Here is a 23,199-nt window from a genome sequence, read left to right as displayed (position 1 = left end):
TATGTACGCTGAGGATATCTGCATCTGGTCTGCTGGTGTAACTCGACCGCAGCTGCGAGCCCGTTTACAACGAGCCGCAACAACGACGCCTCGCTACTTTTGCCTTCAAGGTATGAGGTTAGCGCCAGCAACGTGCGCCGTTCTTGCATTCACCAGAACGTCGATGCTTCGATATCCTATCGTTATTGAGGGGACACTGATACCTTGGATCGCGCACAATAGAATTTTTGGGGTGACTGTAGACCGCGGTCTTGTGGACGAAACACATCGCGTCGCTGAAGACTAAACTTGCAAGCCTTGTGCATGTTCTTCGCTTCGTGGGGGTAATGAGATGGGGTCCAACTGAGAGCGCTCTTCTTGAGTTGTACCGGAGCCTGTTTGGGGGGTATCTTCACTACAGCCTGCCACCCATTTACATTGGAGGGCTCGCAAGCACAAGCCCTCAGAAAATGCTTGGGACTACCACAATGTACCTATAGTGTTGGCACAATTACCGAAGCACGTGTATTTCAAATGAACGCACTTCTTTTGTGTGAACCCCTTCAGTCTATTTTTATGTTTCACAAGGCATGAACACCAGCCATTATCGGCTCTTCCTACTACGTGCTCGAGAAGTCGTTTTGCGGCAGCCATTTTGCGACATGAACAGAATTCCGTCAGGTTTCGGCCCAATGGTGGTTTCCGAGATTCCTCTGCGGGTACTATCAAAACCACCAATCCACAGTTCCATCCCGGGAATTGGGAAGAAGTCCTCTTTGCCATCAATAGCCCTCAAACAGTTGACTCTAGCGTTCTTGACAGACAAGTATGCCGAAACTCTACGCATATATACTGATAGATCTGTGACTGAATCTAGGCCTACCGCGGCTGTGGTAATTCCAAGCCTATTTGTTACCACCCGACGATTTATATTAAACCACAAGACAACTTCTACTGCTACTGAGCTGGTTGCCATACAGGAGGCGATTCGTTTAGTCTCCTGTGAATCCCCTCAAGCTTGGACCTTGTTTTGTGACTCAAAGCCAGCACTCCAGGCCCTCAACGGAGTTATGAAGCAAGGAGTTATGCCCTTGCTTTGGGAGTACTGTAATTACGCTCCTTGGAACTGCCACAAGCACATGTCCTCACCATTCAGTGAGTACCAGGCCCTTGCAGGCTAGCTGGTAACGATTGGGCTGACTAGGAAGCAAAGAAGGTTTCTGCAAATGCAGATGTGACAGGTCCGCCCTTCGCAAGGACGGACAACGACCGCCCTTCTATCTGCCATTCTGCGCCTCTCCTCTTCGAGTCACTGGTCCCACCCGGACAATCGTCATAAAAGATTGCACAATCTGGACCCCGACTGCAAGTTTCGGTTACATCCTGGTATCCAGCGAAACCCCGCCATGTTGTCTCACCGACTACGCCTTGGCGTAGCCTTTACCAGTCGCTACAAGCACGTTATCGGCCACTATCCAGGCTACGCGCGTCCTCGAGAACAATTAGCGAGAAGATTGGCCCGTTCGGACTGTCATGTGGTGTCGGAGGAAGTACTGCTTGGACCTTGGCTAACCGCGCTGCGTTTCCACAAGGCATTTAAAGCGGTGCTGACATTTCTGCGCAGCAGCGGCCTCTCAGCGATATTGTAGTTGGTGCCAGTCCGGGTAAACTTTAGCACTTGCACAGTATAAGTATAGGCATCTTTTGTACACAACCGTTTATTCATTTCTCCGCCATCTTCATCTCTGTCGTCCTCTATCCGTGCCCTGTTCTCCCCTTTTCCTTCCTACACACAGAATAGCTAGCCATATACATTGCCATCAGGGCGACCTTTATGTGTTTGTTCATTTCAATAAAATTCCTCTCTCTCTAGCCTGAATAGTGAACCGGGCGGCGGCATTCTTTTTCGCTGGAGGATAGGGCATTTAGAATCGTGAGCTTGTCTTAGAAAGGCAGTACTTTTTTTGGCATTATAACCCATCATCGATGAACCTATACAACAGAACGCAGTGGAGGCCCGCGACCACACGCCGCAAGAAGGCGTGGCATCTCAAAAGTTAAATCTCGAAACGATACCACACGCACACGTGAGAACCCACGGTAGTTTGCAATTGTGGCGGAAAAAAGCGAAGTGTAGTTACTTTTGCTAATTGGTGTAGTGTAATGGTATGGAAACAAAATCACGAGTGGATGCTATAGGTTAGCCACACGATGGTGCTAGCCGCTCCATTCACCATCGTCTTGACGAATTCCGTTTTTAGGCAATTCTAGACGTTTTCGCAGCTGCTGGCTCCTTGCAATAGCTCTAGTATTCGTTAAATTAGTGCATTTCTCTGGTCGATGTTTCAAAAAACAATCACTGATCAGCTTAGCGACTTCGTTACATCCAGGGTAACCGCCGGAACGCATTCGTTACATAGGTATTGCAAACACACGGGTTTCATTGCGTTGGAAATTTTCAAAGTGAAAAACTTGGTTAAATACAGGAATTTGTTACATCGAGGTTCGTTACATCCAGGCTTAACTGTATTCTGTCCTAGGCAGCTTCCTCACACAGTGCAAGAGCACTAAGCAACTTGGAGCACACGTGAACATGATGGCGGCGCACGAAATCCTAACATCGAGTAAATGGAGCTTTCAATAGCTCCCTGGTACCACACGAAGTACTACCGGTTATACCCAATTACAACAGTACAAGAACAGGCCAACCGGCAAAGAGAATTTTCTCCACACGAAGGTGGAGAGAAATTAACGGGAAGGACTTTCTTGCGACCCACCGTCAGGGGGGACCCCTCTTGTCCCCCTAGGAAAAAGCTGGATAGGGTGGGTTGCTGGGAACGGGAACTTGGACATCGGGATGGGTTATGGGAAAAAGGGTGGGAATGAGGGAAGCAATTTTGCTCCAATCCGTTTGTCTGACTCTCTTTCTAAACTGATTGCTCAGCGAGGGCATCAGACAGTGCCAATTGCCAAATATGCGGCCCCTGCCACGGGTTACCGCTCACCCATAGGGTCCGATAACTGGGCCCCAACTGTCGGAGACAGGAAGTACCCTATTTAGTGGCGACGGTCGCCCCCCCCCCCCCCCCCCCGACCAGTCCGCATCATGTTTACACCATCTAATGAAAATAGAGGCGCCACTACTGCCCAGACCCGTTTCTTGGCCGTGGCTTCGGTCGTCAGCCGCCCATACCCCAAACAAGATTATGTTATGTCACGAAGGAATCGCCGCCTTGTAGCTAGTTTGATATCTTGACTTGTTTTTTGAAAGATGCACGAAAATTTTCATCCTTGATATCAGGACAAAGCAGAATTTGTAAAAATCCAAACTTGTATTTTGTGTCCATGGCTCCTTTAGTGAACATGCCACTCCGGTGGAAAAGGGTACATATGGAAAGGTTGCCACGACTGCGAATTAACGCGGCTGCTGGAAGAATGCACTGTTGTGTAACGTGCATAAGTCAGCAAAAAAGAAAGAAGACACGGAAACTCAATCACATTTTCTTTATTCACGCTGTGCTTACACAAATTCAGACTCAAAAAGCTCGTGTGTCCTCGAAATCACTCGTAGTCACTCGTCACATACTCATTTGTAATCCTACTCACTTGTACTCAAACTCATTTTTTCCTCACGAGTACTCGTACTCAATCTGTACTCATGAGTATTAAATTCTTCCATACTTACTTGTACTCATACTCAATCTGTACCCGTAATCAATTTGCGCTTCAGAGTACTTGTACTCATCTGTACTCACGCGTAGTGAACTTAACTGTACTCACGAGTAATCGCACATAATCTGTACGGATGACTTCACTCAATCTGTGCACATGAGTACTGTACTTATCTGTAATGTTACCTATGAGGGACATTGTTGCTCGAATAAAAGACTAAACAGAAACATTTAACATGCCTTATTCAGTAGAAAAACTGAGGTTACATATACATCAGAACAGAGGAGCGCGGGAAGAGAACGTGTGACGCGGTGCACTGTCTTAGGGCGACTCACTGCGCGAAGGCACGTATACGTGAGAGAGCGAAACGCAATATAAGCACTCGCTTTGCGTCGGCGTCTCCCCTAGTTCTCAGGAATAAAACAACGAAGTCTGGGCCGCGTCGGGCTCTGGGGGATCTTTTCTTTCAAGACTATTTGGAGCCATGGCCCCCTGTTTATTTTTCTTATTCACTTCAACATATTATATCAAAAGCTGGTGCAGGTTTGTTTCCATTTTAGTTTAATCTATTTGTTATAATTAGGAAGCGTAAATGCTTTTGACAACGGGAGGGGGGTGCGGCTCGAGACTTGCCGTTTTCGGCATAGCTTCGGTTGGCAGCTTTTATCGTTCTTTTTTGTTCCTCGGCGCGCTGATACTCGCCGAATCGTGCTCCGAATCCGAATTGTGCCTACCGCCAGCCACAACCAAGAAGCCGCGTAGACCTATGTCCGTTCATATCCTGATCACTGTGCGCTTATTCACAGATGCTGGGTGCTTTATTCTGGATGCCACGAACTTTGTTAGAGGGCGTTTGCCTCGATATATTCGGTGCATTTCAAATCGGCTTCATTCTTGTAAGTACCTTGGAATTCACTTGGTGGAATATGAACATGATAGAATTTACGGAGTTGCGTTAGTCACGCCGTTTCCGTCGGACATTGGGTCCGTGTAGCTCGTTGTGTGCTAGATGCATGTGGCAGTATAGGCGACCATTTTGTCCTGTGGCGGGCTGCGGTGCGCAGGTAAGGCAAATTTTGGCGCCTTGAGGATGCTACTTTGATTAGGTTGGGTTTCGCTTATGGTGTGGGAGCCGTTTCTTTTTTTGTTTAACGCGCGGTGGCGTGGCGTTGTCGTAGGGTGTCGCGGCTGATCGGTCAAAATCGTTTCGGCTTCGCCCTCGCTTTTGCCGTGGTACCTCAGAAGTGAAGCCGTTGATGTGGAGAAGTGGGTATAGTTCGTCTGGTCTACTCGGGCCACATTTCTTGGCGTCGTATGCATGACTTCATCAGTATGGCTTTTGTTACATTCGTCTGGATCGGGATCATTCGTTGTCGTTATTGCGGTGTCCGTGTGGTCACCTAAACCATGGTCTTTTGCCCGTTGTTTCGCGAATGCTGAGGTCGGTATCTCTACTGTACATGTAGGCTCGAAAGCGTTTGGTCGTTGCAATTCCGCTTGCTCGCGGTCGCCTCCTCGTGTAAGAAGTAGTGTTTGTGAAGCTAAGCTTGATTAGGAACATTAGTTCACGAAGTGTTCGCTAAAACTAGTGTCAGTATGATTCTACCGAGGCGATCTTTCGAATGAACCAAAGTCTTCTTTTGTCTTCATGGCTACTTTATAACCACGGAGAAGTGGGGCTAACTCATTAAGTTAGTGAATGGTAGGGAAAATGTGCGGAATCATACAGGCAAGTCGGTTGGAGACAACTGACATCCCGATAAAAAGGCAGAGCCTCTAAAAATCAATCAATCAATCAATAAACCAATCAACCAATCAATCAATTAATCAATCAATCAATGTATAATTAATCAATCATTCAATCAATAAGCCTTTATTTTTGGTGCCAAAGAACAAGCCGAGGATCTCGGTGCTGGTACACCATACAAAACAAAAAACACTAAAATTAGGACGAGGCAACACACAAAAACACTATGTATCACAGAAACAATGAAGTAAAAAAGTTACAGAAATCTCAGAAAGCAAAGCAGGAAAAAAAAACAAACGGTCAAAAAAGAGAAGAAAAGAGAAGAAAAGAAAGATAGAAGAAAGGAAAAAGAAAACGGCCACCGAAACGTTCAAGACACATGGAAAATAGGAACTATCCCAGGAAATATTCAATGAACAAATACTACTACTACTACTATTATTATTATTATTATTATTATTATTATTATTATTATTATTATTATTATTATTATAAGAATAATAATATTATAATAATCTTAAAAATAACAAGGACCATAAAGAGACACCGGATTGAGTTTTCTTGGCTTAGGAGCAAAATATGCATTATTTCACTGTTTTATTTTACGCTGTTGAGTACTTTTTTGCTGCCTATCAACGGCAGCTCCCGTGGCAATGGCGCATCGCAAAGATCATTCCCAACATTTTCGTAACAGTATCGTGTGCTTGCATGGCGCTCCCTCCGAACTATTGACCGAGCCCACTGGTAGCAGATTTTATTTTAAATGGCGATAAGGTGGCGTGGTACCATGATTGTTTCACGCAGCCAATAAATATCGAAAGTATGGCCGAGTGCATTCCAGTGTTGTCATCAGTGAGGCAAGGGTTACCTGCTTCCCCGTTGCTGTTTTGTATTTTTCTAGAACCATTTTGTTTAAAAATTATAAACGATGGTTATGTATGAAGTTTTGTGTTGCTTGTAAGCAAAGTAAAGCTGCAAACGTTTGGCGATGATGTGGCCACATTCTGTACAGACGAACAAAGTGTGAGTAGAGCTGTCACGATAACCGAAGAATTTTGTCACGTCACCCAAAGCTCAGTCAATTGGCAGAAGTGTGCCTGTTTTTGGCACGGAAACTGGGAATCAACACCGACTGTATTGGATCGGGTAAACTGGACAACCTCGCCTGGGCGGTACCTGGGCGCACTGATGGATAGTTATTTGGACAGCAATGAGTCCTGACAAGACGAAACACATGCACAACAAAGCCACAAAGTGGGGGGCCGTGCATGGTACGTCGTTGCAGGGGCCACTGTCTGCAACTTGTTTTTCTGGTGAAAGTGTGGTTCGTGATGCAAGCTATTCACTTTTTCCGTGTTCATGCGACTAAGTTGCATCGTATTTTTGCTGTTTTTTTTTGGAATTCAACATTTGAACGCACGAGCCGAAGTTTTCTTTTTTAAAGAGCGAAGCTGGAAAGGTTTGGCTACCGAATACATATATAAGGCAAATTGTTAATTAATTTACGTTCTTCCTGTTTTGCGTAGTTTTTCCCGAGTCTCCCTTGCCACAGATTTACAGCAGTTCATCGCTTCTTCAACAAGAGGATATCTTGAAGTATATAATTGATTGATTGTAGGGTTTACGCGCAGACGGTACGCAGGAAATAAGGCACGCCGTAGTGGAGGGCTCTGGATTAATTTTGACCACCTGGGGAATTTACCGTGGGCCGAAATCTCGTACATATGGAATTTTTGCTGTTCGCCTCCATCAGAAAAACGGCCGCCGCAGCCGGAAATCAAACCAGTTACATCGTGCTCAGTAGCTATCTTAAAGAAGTTGTTGACGCAGTTAGATTCCTTTTATGAGGTTTTTTTAGCATGTGTGAAATGTTTCCAGGAAGGGTCTGAAGAAATAGTCTTAAAAAAATTCTCTTTCCTGTACCTGTGTACCGACCAGGGTACTCTGGAGGTCAAGAACAGGATGTTGTGTCCAGGCTAAAAGCTATGCAATCCCAGCATCTGTGAAAACTTATTTTTTAAATTGCAAACCAACACACTACATGTGAAAACATGGATGGAAGAGCGAGGCCTTTTGTTGCTTGAAATAACTTGTGCATCCTCTGTCAAAAACCTTAAACTACAAAACACGTGTTCATAGAGTGTCGGTGCCATTTTCTTTGGGACGTCCTGATGAGAAACCTCAAGAAGGAGTATCCCGTGACACCCCATGGAATCAGGTTCGTCGTTGTAACGGACGAAGACGGAGTACCACATGATATAATTATGCTTTCAGGATTGTATAGCATCTGGCGTTCCCGAATGATGCTGCGCCATGCCGATGTCAATGTGCAAACCGTGAGCCCATATTTCAGCGAGAAAGCGAACTATTTGCGTGAATTGTACAAAGTGGGAAATCCTAACACTGAAATCTAGCCAGTACTGTTGTGTGAGAGCGCCCGGCCCAAATTCGTTGCACGGGGTGACGCGCCGACAGCGGGGCCAATTCAAGCCTCGTCCAAACCAGACCAAACCGCCCATGGACGACAGGCCCAAACATGCATCGCCGCAGAGTCGCCTCTCCCTTTGGGTCGCGGCGGCTGGACCGAATCATGCATCGGGTGAACGACCGGCAACCTTCATGCCGCTTCTTTCCTGGACGCAGCTTCGCGGAGTCGGAGACGGCGTCGCCCTCCCTTTCCCCGTCGTGCAGGCTCGGCTGACGCAACCGCTTTGCATTCATTCGTGGGAATTCAAACTTCGTTCAGTGAGAGTCCTGACTTGAGCAATTCAAACTTATCGGGGCCGCAACTGATTTGCGGGGGCATAAAAACCCGTCAAGAGGCACTTCTCATCGGTAGAGGTGGGAAAAACGGCTCACTTTAGTGAGTAGCTTACAACGCCTCAGTTCACTGAAGTTAACCGGTTCATTTGAACGGTTCAGCGGTTCCTTATGTCTGTACCCTGTGTTAGGCATCCATAATCTCAATTATGCCGTAATTGTTATTAATACATTTCTTTTGTGTCAACATCCGGTGTATCTGTGCAAAAAAAAATTGGTTCCATTGTCTTTACAAAAATTTTCAGTCATTGCGGTATTTAAAGATCAATTTCAGCCGAAATGTAAATTTTCTGTCAACTTTATTAGCTCACGAACGTGCTGTCTACTAGTGAGCTGTGACGCCATAAAAATCATTCTGGAAAACACGATACAAGACACTAATTTTAATACATAAAATACAAACTGTGGTTTGTGAAGAACACTCTGTTGTGTTTATTCGGAATGAGACGGGCCCACTTTTTGGTACTGATAATAGATGACTCGCAAGTTGCACACAAGACCCTGTTCTGGTCGGCCGAAACGCCTCTACTATATATATCGTAACATGCCGACACGATTCGTCGAGAGCCATGTTCAGCACCATGTTGTGATCGAGCGAGCAACCATTGAGCGGCGGTTCTTTGGAGAGCCCCTCCGCCAAAGAACTGCCGGAAGCGGAGAATCGCCGCTGAACTGAACTGCTCAGAAGAAGCAGCTCGCTTCTGACTCGTGCTATACTGAACGCACAAATGTAACAGTGGTTAATCATGGTCACAGGAGTTTATTTTCCCCTTACTTTGAAAATGCACACGCAGCTTGTTCACGGCTGCCATTGCGGCCTCGCGATCGGTCATTCTCCGCTGCCGCGGTCTCTCAACCGCTGCTCCCAAACGGCGCTTCAGAAGATACGTTCCATAAAGAGTGGCTCTAGAAAAGAGCGGTTCAGAAAATCCCAAGAAAGGGTCAAAAGATCCAGGGGCCCTATTCTCGACTGAACAAATTCCCGGGAAGTTCGCCATGTTTTTGCGTAAGTACAACTTAAGCAATCAGTGACGGGATCACGTATAGCTCTAACGACATGCAGTGTAATTTGACGCTTCTCTAACAAACATCACACCCAAGGTATGAAATATTGTGAATAAAAGATATAAACACACTTCACATGTACTATAAAAATTGCTACAGCAGCTGAGGCTAGCAAGAGAAACAAATTTCTGCTGGTCAAAATTGGCGTCCACACCACGAGGTGATCGAGTAACGTTGATCCAAAACCAAGCGAAAGGCCGATGTCGGGCTAAATGACACCACATAATTTTTTACCGTACCTATTTATTTATTTTATTCGCGTTTAGTAACCTACTTCTCAGTGGGCTCGGCAGCACCGCAATGGACCGAGCTAATCTTCTCGCTTCGTTTTGGTGCAGTTTCTCGGAATTTGGTGCCTACAGCTCTCGGAACCACCCGGTGTGCGCGTCGCTTGCCCTGCCACGGTTGACACCGTGGGTCTGCCGTTCACGGACCGTCTTTCGACATGGAAGGCGGACGAAGCAGCAGGTACCGACACCGAAAGGCCACGCGCATCCAGATCTACGCAGCCGCCTCACTTCCACTGGCCATACCTGGTGACATCTTGGCGATGTCGCACCTATCTGGAACCCGGGACGTCCTGCACAGCGCGTGCGTTCAACCTGGATATAAAGCTCACCCGGATCATCTCTGCGCTCAGAGGGCTCGGCAGCACCGCAATGGACCGAGCTAATCTTCCTCGTTCTTTTTGGTGCAGGTAACAAACCGCTATTGTCTTTTTGCTAAGCGAACTTGTTACCGTGCCCTAGTTATGCTGCCGAGCCCACACTGGTTTTTGTACTTTTGCTTATGACTGTACAAACGCGCTTGTGCAGCTTCTTTTGTTAGCTGGCGATGTTGAGACGAACCCTGGGCCTGACTCCCCCCACTCTTCTGACTCTGCGGACGTTTCGTCGGAAATGTTCAAGGCACTTAAGAATTGCAATCTGGTCAGTCAGCTATGTTACCGCAATTAAAAGCGATTCAGACAACGCTAATGGAGCATGAAAAGACCTTCAGAGAGATGAAGGAACGGCTAGATAAGATCGAGTCAGACCATGCTTCCCTAGAGACAATGAGGCCGCTACTGACGGGACTGCAGTCGGATGCTGAAAACAATGCTCATCATATAAAAGTGTTGACAGCTCGAATCAATGACTCAGAGAACAGATCAAGGCGCAATAAACTGGTATTTTATGGGCACCAGGATACCCAAAATGAATAGTGGGAAGAGTCGGAAAAAATAGTAATTGAGCACTGCAATCGCCTCCTTCAAACTACCGTTTAACCCCGTGACATTGAAAGAGCCCATCGCATAGGCACGTTCCGCGCCGGAAAGTGCAGACCAATAATAGTTAGATTCGCGCATTTTAAAGATAAGGACCATATACTGTCACTTAGCAGTAAGCTTAAAGACACCGAGTTCAGCATTTGTCAGGATCTCTCCCCTAGTACTCGCCTTGCCCGTAAGCGCCGAATTGAATTTGAGAAAACTCAAAACTTGAGTTACAAGCTACGCCATGAAACACTGACCGCAAACAACAAAACGTATGTATTTGATCGTGCTTCAAATACGGTTGTCGAAAAGAGTTCATAGCAGCCAACAAATAAACTACGCGGGCCACGTCCTTCCAATCAGTCTTTGTCATTTTTGTTAACCAACACACGAAGTGTCATTCCGAAGCGGGATAAGCTATGCGAATTGATAAATTCCTCATCGTCAAATATTGTGCTACTAACAGAAACGTGGCTTAACTCGTTAATCGATGATAGGGAAATATTGCCATGTCTCTCTGACTTTGACATATTTCGCAAGGACAGGGATAACTTGCGCGGTGGTGGCGTCCTGGTAGCCACAAAACGCGACCTACGCTGCGTGCGCATCAATATTACATCGCCATTAGAAATTGTTTGGCTCTGCTGCCATGCATCTTACCCGCGCATCTTGATTGGAGTTTGCTATCGCGCTCCTAGTACTGACACTTCTTTTGCACGTTTGTTTCATGAAAATTTGAACCAACTAAGAACGACCCACCCAAACAGTCCTATATTGTTATTTGGCGACTTTAATTTCCCTAGTATAAATTGGTCTGATACTGCTTCTATGTTATCAAAAAATACCCCCCCCCTGGAGAGTTTATCAACACGTGCCTCACCTTCGGATTGTCCCAACTGGTCACTCAGCCTACGCGTGTTACCGACCAGTCGTCTAACATACTAGATCTTGTCTTAACTTCACACCCTGAGAACGTCTCCCCTATCACCTACCTGCGTGGCCTGAGTGATCATTTGGTTGTGCACGCTTCATTCTCATGCCGTTTACACACAAGTAAAGAAACGAGAGAAACACTTACGTTGTACGATAAAGGGGTTACGACAGTATGAACCGGGACTTATCAACGTTCTTTGAAAACTTTGCAGCCAGCTTTGCGCAGCGCTCACTTGAATCCAACTGGCTTCTTTTTAAATCAGCGATGCAACGCCTAATAGGCCTTTATATTCCTACTAAAACGATATCTGAACGCCCGAGTTCTCCGTGGTTTAATACATCCCTTAAAGGCTTAAACAATAAAAAAAGCGATTGTTCCGGGCAGCAAAGAATTCTAACACGAGTCAAGCCAGGCAGAAATATTACGCCGCTGAAAACGATTACAAAACCTCAACCGCCCACGCTAAACAAAGTTTCTTCTCTGTCACCTTACCCTCTGTACTACGCACTGAACCGAAGCGCTTCTGGAAAACTATTAATCCCAATGCATCTAACTGTGTTTCGCTGTGCGATAGCTCTGGACTCCCTACCCCGGACCGTGAAGTACCAGATATATTGAACAACGCATTTAGCGCGCTTTTTACGCGTTAACCCTTGAATGACATTCCCACTGTCCCTTCTTATGATTACCTCCCCATGCCGAGCATTATGTTTGAACCAAAAGGCATAGTCAAAGTAATTGACTCGCTGAAAAATTCATCATGTGTTGGTATTGATGGTATAAATGCTACAGTGCTAAAAAACACCAAACACATGAGCAGCTTGTTTCTCTCACTCATTTTTCAACAGTCTCTGAACACAGGATCGGTTCCCTATGACTGGCGCATTGGTAAGGTCATCCCAGTATTTAAAAAGGGAAATCGTTTGAGCCCTAATAATTACCGTCCGATTTCAATTACCAGTGTCTGTTCTAAAATCATGGAGCATATATTGTATTCGCACATTGCCAAATTTTTGAATTCCGTCAATTTCTTCAATCCTAATCAGCATGGTTTCCGTAAAGATCATTCTTGCGACACTCAACTTGCCATGTGCCTTCATGACGTACATTCATGCCTAGACCGCAACATTCCAATTGATGCAATCTTTATTGATTTTCGAAAAGCATTTGATAAAGTCCCACATAACCGCCTACTGCTAAAATTGTCTCGGCTTAATTTGGACCCATTAGTTTTGAATTGGATAAGCGCATTTATAAGTGACCGCCAGCAATTTGTCCACGCCAGTTCGCATACATCATCACTCACGCACGTGCTCTCCGGTGTTCCCCAAGGAACCATCCTGGGGCCACTTCTTTTTCTCATAGATATAAATGATCTCCCCATAAATCTTACGTCGAAAGTCCGTCTTTTCGCTGACGACTGCGTCATTTATCGCCGTATAAGTAGTTTCTGTGACATATCCGCATTACAAGAAGACCTATTTCGCGTGCAGGATTGGTGCAATAACTGGCTGATGTCTTTAAATATCCAAAAAACTGTGCACGTTTCTTTCCACCGCCGCCGCAATTTTGTGCAACCTAACTATACTATTAACAACATTGCTATTGGTTCTGCTGACTCGGTTAAATACTTAGGTGTCCATATATCCCACGACGTAAACTGGTCCTGTCACATTAACCACATAACGAACTCGGCTAACCATGCTCTTGGCTACTTGCGCCGTAATCTTGGCCTAACCCCTCCCTCAATAAAATTACTTGCATAAGTAACTTTCGTGCGGCCTAAATTAGAATATGCAAAAGCTATCTTCGATCCTTACAAAACTTATTTGATCAACACCCTCGAATCTGTCCAAAATCGAGCCGCTCGATTTTTTTTGTCTGATTACTCCCACTATTCAAGCGTTTCAGCGTTGAAAGGAGAACTTAACCTTCCTACACTTCATTCTTGAGGCAAAATAGCTCGACTGTCTTTACCACAAATTCTTCTACTCGCAACCACTTAGAAATGAGTACATGTAACTTGCCCACCGTATATCCCGTACTAGTCACACCAATGCAGTCTATCCGGAACGTGCCCATACTAATACATTTCAACAATCATTTTTCATACGCACATCCCGAGACTGGAATGACCTACCTGCTGCAGTTGCTACAATCATTGACCAATCTCGTTTCAAGCCCGCCATTGAAGAAGTGCCGCCATAATTAGTGTACCCATTGTGTTGCTGTCGGTACGTTGTTGTAACCCTCCTTTCTAGTACTGTATCATACCCACCCCTTATATAAAAGTGCCGCTATAATTACTGTACAACGTCTGTTGCCGTTACAATGTTGTTACCCTTTTTTCAAGTGCCGTGTCATGCCCACCCCTCATGTAATGTCCCAATGGGACCTTTGAGGAATCAATAAATCAAATAAATCAACTTGGTGCCACCGTTTCCTTTATTGGGTGCGCTCATAGAAGATGTGGGGAGTCGACTCAAGGGAGCAAACAACAACACCGAATCTACAGGGCACAAGTGACGAAGGGGGTGGCCGTCTCATGTGCGGCTTTAGCCGACCAGAGTGGTAAGAATGGGTCAGAGCCTTGAACGCACAACAATACAGACTTATACTTTGACGGGAAAAACTTGGTACAAGCACGAAGACAAGTAGCGTTAACGAGACGTAATTCAAAAACGAATACAATTGCGGAAAACTGTTCCAATACAAAATGTACAACAAGGAGCTGTAACAGTGAATATTCGAGGTAGAAAAGTTAACTAAAAGGAAGACAGTTCGGTGCATAAGGGAGACAGGGTCCCACAACACTCACCGACCGGGCCAGATAATGCACCGCTGTTGGAGTCGATTCGGTGATTCGAGACGAGGGAGTACGTTGGAGTCCTCCAGGGAGCGGGGCGCCAATGGTGTGATGCACAAAGTGGCAGGTGCTCTTGTCACATCACGACGTCCAAACATAGCTAATTATCTTCGAAACGGATTCTCTTTCTATAACAGCGCCGGCGCGGAGAGAGAGTGCAAAACACACAACGCGCCTGCTGCTGTCGAGCGCGCCACTTCCCTCTTTCTCTATTCTGGAATCATCGGCGCGCCTTAGCCCTGGCAAAGCTACACTCGCCCCCTCGAAAGGACTCGAAGCTTCAGTGAAAGCTGAGCGGCGGAGCTTTTATTTGGTGTTTTCCTGCCGGCGAGCCGGTGAGTGGTCGCGTTACCGCCGCTTAGTTCTAGAGAGTTCTAGTGTTTTCTCGTGGCGAATAGAACCGAATGAAATGAATCGGAGGACTGTAACAAGAATTATGCGCTGTACAAAAAAATGAAAAATTTTCAAGGTGCTTTTAGGCGTCGTACGCTCGAGTTTGTGACAGTTGGGCTCTCTGCTTCAATGCAAGCTTTGTTGCGTTGTCACCTTCTCGGCCGCCACCGCCGCCACGCCCGCGTCTTTTGCTATGTTACAAGTTCATGGCGTGATCAGAGAAAAAGACGGCCGGGACCATTGCTTGTATGACACATAACAGCAGCGAAGCGCTACGCCTGATAACCGCGAAGTGTACCGATGTCGCCGATTCACTCATTGGTCAAGCTCTTCTTCAATCAGCGCTGTAATGAAGAAAAGAGTCACTTTCCTTTGTTATTTTTCTGTTGAGTACGATCATGTGACCCAGAAGCTTACTAGGACGAGGGGGCACAAAGGCCATGCATTGGGTTCTCTTTGTCATGAAGAGGCTTGTACTGCCCTCTTATGTTGCGGTTACGGTAAGCAAACAGGTTTGTTTTATTGCCAAACATAAAAGCAAATTACTGCACGTTATTTGTATGCTCCGCGAACGCTGACTTGGAAACAGTTAATACTACATTTTGTTTCGCTAGAAAACACGCTTCAAACCGCGTTCATGCGAAACTGCGCCTGCAGCAAATTCGCGGACATCTCGCCGCGCCGAAGCTCGAGGAAATTTTGTGCCCTATTTTGCGGCAAAAACAGGCGCCGTGATTAAGCTGTTATGGAACATTACGTCACTTTTACGCAGGCTGAAGTTGCCAAAGCGTGACGTGTCTGTTCCGCCAACTGTTTAAATTACGTCACACCTTCTCAGCCCATCACAGATAGGACATGTGTTACAAGCAATATTGTTGTTGAATAACAAAGACAGGCTTACGTTGTCAGGTCGGGTGTGGTTAGTATAGTTTTTCATTGCCGGTCAAGAATTGTGCACTTCAAGTAGGGAGAAATAAGGCAAACTGTACAACTGTTGACAGTAAACGTCATGAAATGTCGAATTGACGTCAGCCCTCGCAACCGCTTTGTCAGTAGGAAGCACAAGACCAAAATTAAAGGACAATCAAAAAAGACTTCCGGAAAATTCTCAGGTTTCCCGGAAATTTGTGCAGTCAGAGAATAGGACCCCAGCTCTCCTGACTCGTACTGTCTGGTCACACAACAGAAGGCGCTGGAGGAATTTGGAAAATTGCCCGGGAGGGTAGTTGCTTTCTCGCGACGATAATAGATTGGGCGAAACTCGCCCAAAAGTGCTGGCTCATTTGACCTGGATCTTCAGCTCTTCGGCTGAGGAATTGAGTGGAAGAGCCGAAGAACGGCACAAAAGATCCGGTTCTCCTGACTCGAATTGTCTGCTCCCACGACAGGGGGCACCAGAGGGATTTTGAAATTTAGCCCCGCCTGGCACGGCAAGCAAGTTGCTTTCTCGCGCCGAAAATAGAGGGCGCAGAGAGCCCCCACATTTGGTCGGGCTGTTCGGCTGAGTTGGCTCTTCCTCCATGGTTTGCTTTGCTGTGGCCCTCTGCCAATCTCTCACATGGGTATGCGCAGCAAAGCAAGGAGCAACAACTAGAATCATCAAAGAATGCTCTCACCGCCGAGGCGCAGTACTGCCATTGACTCTCCCGGTGCTTTTGTCTTTTGGGGGCACAAAGGGGCTGGGCTACTGCCATGGGGAGATGTGTCACACTGTTCCCTCATTTTTTTCCGAGACGGCTCGTCTGCTGTGCTAGAAGTATTCTGATCAGGTTGACTGCTATTCTGTTTTCTAATCCCTATTTTTCTCTCTCTCTTTCTCAAACCTCCTGACTGCATCCTTTCTGCTGCTTTCGTATTCCGTCTGACCTGATTGGATTGAATAACCATAACAAATTTTTCTTGGCCAGTCCCTCCAAATGGGTATGCGGCATTTTTGTGGGCCACTACTAACAAAACCACCAACAGCAATGGAACCAACGTTTATGCAGATGACATTGCCTTTTTCTCTTCTTCGCAGGATATTCATTCCCTGTTTCATTCCCTTCAGTCGTATCTGAATGCTCTAGAATTATGGCTGGACACTCTGAAATTTTCGTTAAATATTAATAAGTGTGCCATTCTCGTGTTCCCCCTTACGGACCCAATATCTATTTCGTTATCCTATCGTCAACAATCCATTCGGCAGGTTGATTCACTAAAATACCTTGGAGTTATATATGACAGTAAATTGAATTGGCGTCTCCACATTGAGCACAATGCAGTGAAAGGCTCCCGCGCTGTCGCTCTTTTGAGGGGCCTTAGCCACAAGCGTTCAGGTCTGAGAGCAGATACACTCTTGATGATCTACCGCATGTATGTTCGCCCAGTCTTAGAATTTGGGTGCGTTTTGTTCTCTGGCTCTGCGGCCTATAAGCTCTTGCCTTTGGTGAAGCTTGAACGTCAAGCATTGCGCTGCTGCTTAGGCCTGCCCGCTTACGTCCCGATTAGAGTGTTGTACTTAGAAGCCGGAGTCCTAACGCTGAACTCCAGGTTCAAATACCTAACCGTTAATGCATTCGCAAAGTTCTTTGAGTCCCCGCTGGCCAGACCACAGGCTGTTTTCCTCCAGCATGCAAGGTCCTTTTTTGGTATATATTGGTCTCGTCTCCGGCGCCCACAGGTCATTTTTGCCAATTCGTTGCTTACTCCATTAAACACCACCCTCCTGTCAGTTCCCGCCTTGCAGATACCATCCACAGTAGTAAGGATTTCGTTTGATAATATTTTCCCTAAAAACGCTAAGCTTCTCCCGCCTAACATACTAAATAACATTCTCCTGGCTCACCAGTCCGAATACCCATCCCACGTAGTCATTGCAACTGACGCTTCGAAAAAAGACGAAAAGGTTGGGGTGGGCATTTTCTCTCCGACGTTGAACTGGTCTTTCTCATTGCGATTACCAGATTTTACCCCCATTTTTCATGCAGAATTTCTTGCTCTACTTCTTGCAATCCTGAAACTTGATCCGGCGAATTCTTCCGTGATGCTACTCACCGACTCCTTGTCCGTGTGCATGGCTCTCTCCTCAGAAACTTTACATCCTATTGCCAAAACTTTTTATTCCTGCGTCCCCACTCATGTGCGGGAGATTCGGCTCGTTTGGCTGCCCGGCCACTGTGGGTTAACCCTCAATGAAACCGCAGATATATTAGCTAAAACAGCTCTGGCTTTGCCGATCGTCGAGGTTCTTCCCCCGTTTTCTTGCGTGTTGTTGGCACGCTATCGCCAATACCTGCTCAACCAAGATGCCTCCGACCATGGTCTGAACACTTCTCCTGAACTTGAACACCTCAGGTACCGCTGGGAGAGAAGTTTATGCCAAACTCGCTTGTGTGAAGTATTGATAACTTCTTTTCGTTGTGGTGTGCCACCACTTAATCGGTATTTATTCAGGGCAAATCTGATAACCACCCCTTTGTGCCACTTTTGCCAAGAAATTGAATTCGAAGAGCATTTCTTTCTTTTTTGCCGCCGATTTTCCAACCATCGGAGAGGGCTGCTGGAGATTTCCCTGCTACGTCTTGGACTGCCTTTAACTGTACCTGTGCTTTTGTCGTTTGGGGGGACTAGTCTGGGCCGATGCCATAGGGACGTGTGCAACGCCATCCACTCCTTCATTTCGGAGACAGCTCGGCTGCAGTGTTAAAAACATTCCGATTAGGCTGATTTTTACTATAGTTTTCCTATTCTTCTCACTGTGTGTTTTTTTTTCTCGTGTTTCCTCTCTCTCTCTTTCATTAACCTAGACCAAATTCTTTCTTCTGCTCCATTATTTTGCCTCGCTTGATTTATTCTAATGAAAACATAACTCTTCTTGGCCAATCCCCCTAAGTGGGTATGCGCCATTTTTCGGGCCACCACCACCACCACCAACGGCTGTGCTACAACCCCCAGAAGCGATGGAGGCAACGGCTGCGCAGGGTTACGTCGTTGACGACTCCCCGCCCGTCAACCTGCCCGAGCAGTTAGGCGCGTACCCGAGCACGATCGAGGGCAAGGCGGCGGATGCAGGAAACAGTAACGCGACTGTAGTCATCGTAGTGGCCCTCGTTTTCCTAGCCATGTTCGCGTTGGGAGTGGTGGCCGCCCTCCTGCTGAGCGGAGTAAGTAAAGATACGTCCGAGAACGCGACCGCCAGCGAGGAACCGGCTGGCCCTATTAGCATCCCAACCAACGCAGCCACGAAATCGAGCGGTGAGCGAAATTCCTGGCGTCCTCCGCTGTCTTTAGCTCAGTGTGTTCACTTAGTGTCACTAGATAAGGTATAAGAGTAGCGGCACTCAGGCACGCAAGTCAGCAACGGCGGCCATTTTGGTGTTCATCAGTGTTGCGAGCTTGCCCCTTCTACGGCCTCTCTAGTAACTTCTACCGGGGCGTTTGTTAACAACACTGCCGAGGATACAGAAAAGCGGCATATTTGTACGCACTTGAGCTGCTGAAATGCTGCTACACACGTTATCTTTGATTCGTGGTCGGAACAACGTTAGTCGCGCGCAGCCGCAGAGCAGGGAGGACAAGCTAAGTCTTCCACAGTTAAAGGGACACTGAAGTGAATTTGTCAAGCTCCCGTTTTTGCTTGCACTGCGTAGACTGGCTCAAATTAGCACACTTTTCATCGTTTATCCGGTTGACAAATCGGTAATTATTTTACAAAGCGCGAAAGAAGAAAAACTACCATGCGCGGTTTGCGGCGGCCGCACCAACTAAGGCTGTGACGTTGAGAGGAGGGGCGCCGTGATTGGACGATGCCCAAGGTTAGCAATCAAACAAGTTTCGGTTTCGGTTTCGGTTCTGTAAAACATAACCAATGGCGTTGTTGGATGGGCATTCTCAATATCTCAGTAATCATCGTACCGCGCTTCTGCCATGTTGGCCGCTGTAAAATGCACGAGATAAGCCTCCCAGGACGGCTTGTGGTCGTAGCATTCACTAGCCGAGACCTACGCAGTGCATGAACGCCCTCCGCGTACCCGCAGACGCCCAAATGTCATGCGCTTTTCCCCCATATTTGGAGCTTGCCTCCCTCATGCCTGTATCGTAAAAAGCGTCTTCGCACCAGGCCAAGGGTCTGTTCATTCTGGCCTGTGCCCACTGCCTGCAAGCAGTCGGTGCTTATGGCAACAGCACGCCAACGAGAAGTCGCTAGCGCGCCAGTGCCAGCCTGCGCGTGTTTTGTGAACTAGTTCGTGTAGACATGAACGTTGCGGCCCAAAAAAAGGTGAACTCAATATAGAAAACATCGGCGGAAAACATAAAAGTTAACTTAAAAAAAAAAAAGCATGTACCTGCGGGGATTCGAACTCGTGACTTGCAAAACATTTGCGGTGAACTACATAACGCCTTGGCCCACTCGGCCACGAAGCCGGATCCGCAGGCCTTCCTAATATAAGGTACATATTGCACAACCGGTTTACACTTTTATTTAGTTTTGGCATTTCAAGCAGACTAGGTGACTATTTGTTGTACTGCGCTGGTGCAGTAAGCGTCGCCCGAGTTTCCACAGTAGCTCACGTCTAGCAATTGCATTTCGTAGACGGAAAAGCGTTCGCAGATGCGTAGTCGTGCTGCTGACCGCTGTTCTTGTTCGCCCAGCGCAAAAAAGTGCTTCCCGCGCCCTAGTTTTACGCTGTACGGTAAAAATATCAGTTGATTTTATTTATTTAGTACCTATATTAACTTCGCTGACTCTTCTGCAGCCTTCAAGAGGCCTTATATTTTCCTACTGGCGTACCAGTCAGCGAAGCGTCGCATGTGCGCTTGTGCAGCGCCTGTGTGAAGCGACCTTGACTTGGAGCTAGATACAGGGTTTATTCGATTCATCCTGCACCTCTTGAACCAGTTCAAAGCGGTGCAAAGCGGGTTCCGCCATCGGCGGAACCAGACCTGCACATTTTTCGTCTGCTTCTGCACCTCCTCGGCAGGGAGTGCAGGCAAAGCCATGAACCCGTCCTGCACCCGTCGGCACCACCGGTGAATCGAACGGCGCGGTTCAGGTGCCGCGAGCTGCACCGCTGAAACGAACGGCGAAGTGCGGCACCGCCTGAACTGGTTCACGCGGTGCAGGTGAAACGAATAGACCCACAGTGTACAAACAAACCAAGTAAAGAAAGGCACATTCTTCCATTCACAAACGTGTCCTGGCTTCCTTTCAACTAAGCGAACGAATTGCGACAAAGCAATTTTTTTTAACCTCCTTGATTGCGACGACCCGCCGGCGGCCGGCGGACGAAACGCTGGGCCGACTGACTCTGTCTGAAGGCCGGGGAGCCGTGCAGTAGCGCAGCCAGCCAATTGCCACCTCATCCCCTCCTGACGTCACACGAAAACGCCACAGAAAATGGGCGAGCGTAAAGAGAGGAGGACAGCATTTTCGAATGAGTTTTTCTACTAAATAAAATCGCGTAAACGCGCCTAGAGTGGTCGAAACATGGCCTGGGGACTCCGGACTACAATTTGCGCTAGTAATCCCGCAATGTTTACATATCACTTCAGTGTCCCTTTAACTGACTGAAAATGCACAAGCAACAAAAAGGCAGCGCCCACGAACCATCGCAGTGTAAACAAGTGTCACGTCATTCGAACTGTCAATGATCATGGCGGTGGCACGAATCAATAGGAGAAAAGAGTGCCGATACTCTGTAACCTAATCTAGTGACACTATGCTCACTCTAAGAAGTAAGCCCTCTTACGTCGTCTTCACCACATCGCCCCAGAATGACGAACTGAAGTGGCGAAGTGTGCGAATTTGGCGAATGCCGAAACCCAACGTATACTTTTACTTTAAAAATGCGCGTGTGCGCAGGAACCACACCTGTTGAGTAGTGTTTTCTTTGTCGAAAACAGTACGGAAAACCGCAGGCGTGAACTTGCATTTAGATATTAGCGAGTTCCCGCTCGACTGCGCGTAACTTAACGGGGCGGCTGGTGCCGCGCGCGCAGGAGATCTCCAAGGAACGATGCGAACAGTTTGGGGTTCACTTGAAGAACTGTTTATTATACGCACAGGTATACGCTACAGAAAGAGGGTAAGGGCACGAACAAAGAGGAGAGTCTCGGTGCCTCAAGTGGCGATGGTTGGCGTCGGTTCGTCTGCAAGCGCGCACACACATAAACACACGTCGCTCGCTGGCGCCGCACCGTCCGGGGTCAGTGGCATGGTGTCGGATGCGCCGCATGGTGTAAACAGCGGCCGCTTTTCGTTCCGATCCTCGTCTTCGGTTACTTGATCCGGGGCCTCAAGGTCCTCCCGAGCTCTTCCCCGTCAGCGATGTGTGAACTTTAGACACGCCTTCCGAGAACGGAGGAATTCTTAACATCCTCCCCCCCAATGAGCCTCTGCTCATTCTTATTACAGCTCCAGAGGGTAAAGCGCTTGAACTGGCCGCCGTAATTCTTTCTTGTTAGGAAGAACTATTCTGCAGGCCCGAGCCTTTCCGTCTCGTCCGGGAAACGTCTCGACCACCCTGCAAAGTTTCCACAGCTGGCGAGGTGTTTTATCTTCGCCGAGCAAGACAATGTCTCCCTCCTTGACGCTCTTCTGCGGGAGCCCCGCTGCGAAGTGCGCCGAACGTAGCTCCAGCAGATATTCGCGTCCCCATCGTCTCCAGAACAAATCCATAAGGGCGCTGCGTCGCTGCGATTGCCTTGTGACTGTACTTTTCGTAGATGTCTTTACGATATTACCACCGGGGGAGGGCAAACTAGTGAGCCTACGTCCGATGAGTAAGTGCGACGGGGTCAAAGGCGTGAGTTCTTCCGCCTGAGAGTGCACGTAGGTGAGCGGACGAGAATTGACCACCGCTTCCGCCTGAGTGAGAATGGTTACTATGCTGTCGTAGTCGAGTGCACTTCTTCCAAGAACCTTTCGGAGAACGTTCTTGACTGTACGTACCATTCTCTCCCAGAAACCACCCCACCATGCTGCTCTTTCCACTATGAATTTCCAAGTTATTCGATGGTCACTTAGGTATGCCTGAGTGTCGCTTCCCTTGATGGCGTGGAAGATTTTGTTCAGGTCCGCTGAGGCTCGCTTGAATGTGAGAGCGTTGTCCGAGTACACAGTTTTCGGTATTCCTCTTCTCGCAATAAATCTCCTCAACGCCATAAGAAATGTCTCAGTAGTGAGGTCTCTTACCAGCTCTAGGTGTACCGCCCTGGTTGTAGCGCAAGTAAAGAGCGCTATATAAGACTTCCGCATGCTTCCTTGGTCCGTGTAAAATATGGGGCCCGCGAAGTCTACACCCGTGGTGCATCCATTTTCTGTCCTTGCTTTAACATAAGCAACAGCGCCGTATGCCTTTGGGCTGGCATCACAGAACACATGGAGCTCCACTTCTGTGCACGCATGGCTGAGGTCACGAGCGAGCAGCCTAGGTGTTGCGATCTGCCTCAGCATGGGCAGCTGGTAGCACCACTTGTCCCACGTCTCA

Source organism: Haemaphysalis longicornis, unplaced genomic scaffold (assembly GCF_048455015.1).
Source record: "Haemaphysalis longicornis isolate Haplotype H1 unplaced genomic scaffold, Haemaphysalis longicornis Haplotype H1 scaffold_6, whole genome shotgun sequence".
In the NCBI taxonomy this organism is placed as follows: Eukaryota; Metazoa; Arthropoda; class Arachnida; order Ixodida; family Ixodidae; genus Haemaphysalis; species Haemaphysalis longicornis.
The sequence above is the reverse complement of the archived record's forward strand: the minus strand, read 5'-3'. Positions refer to the sequence as shown.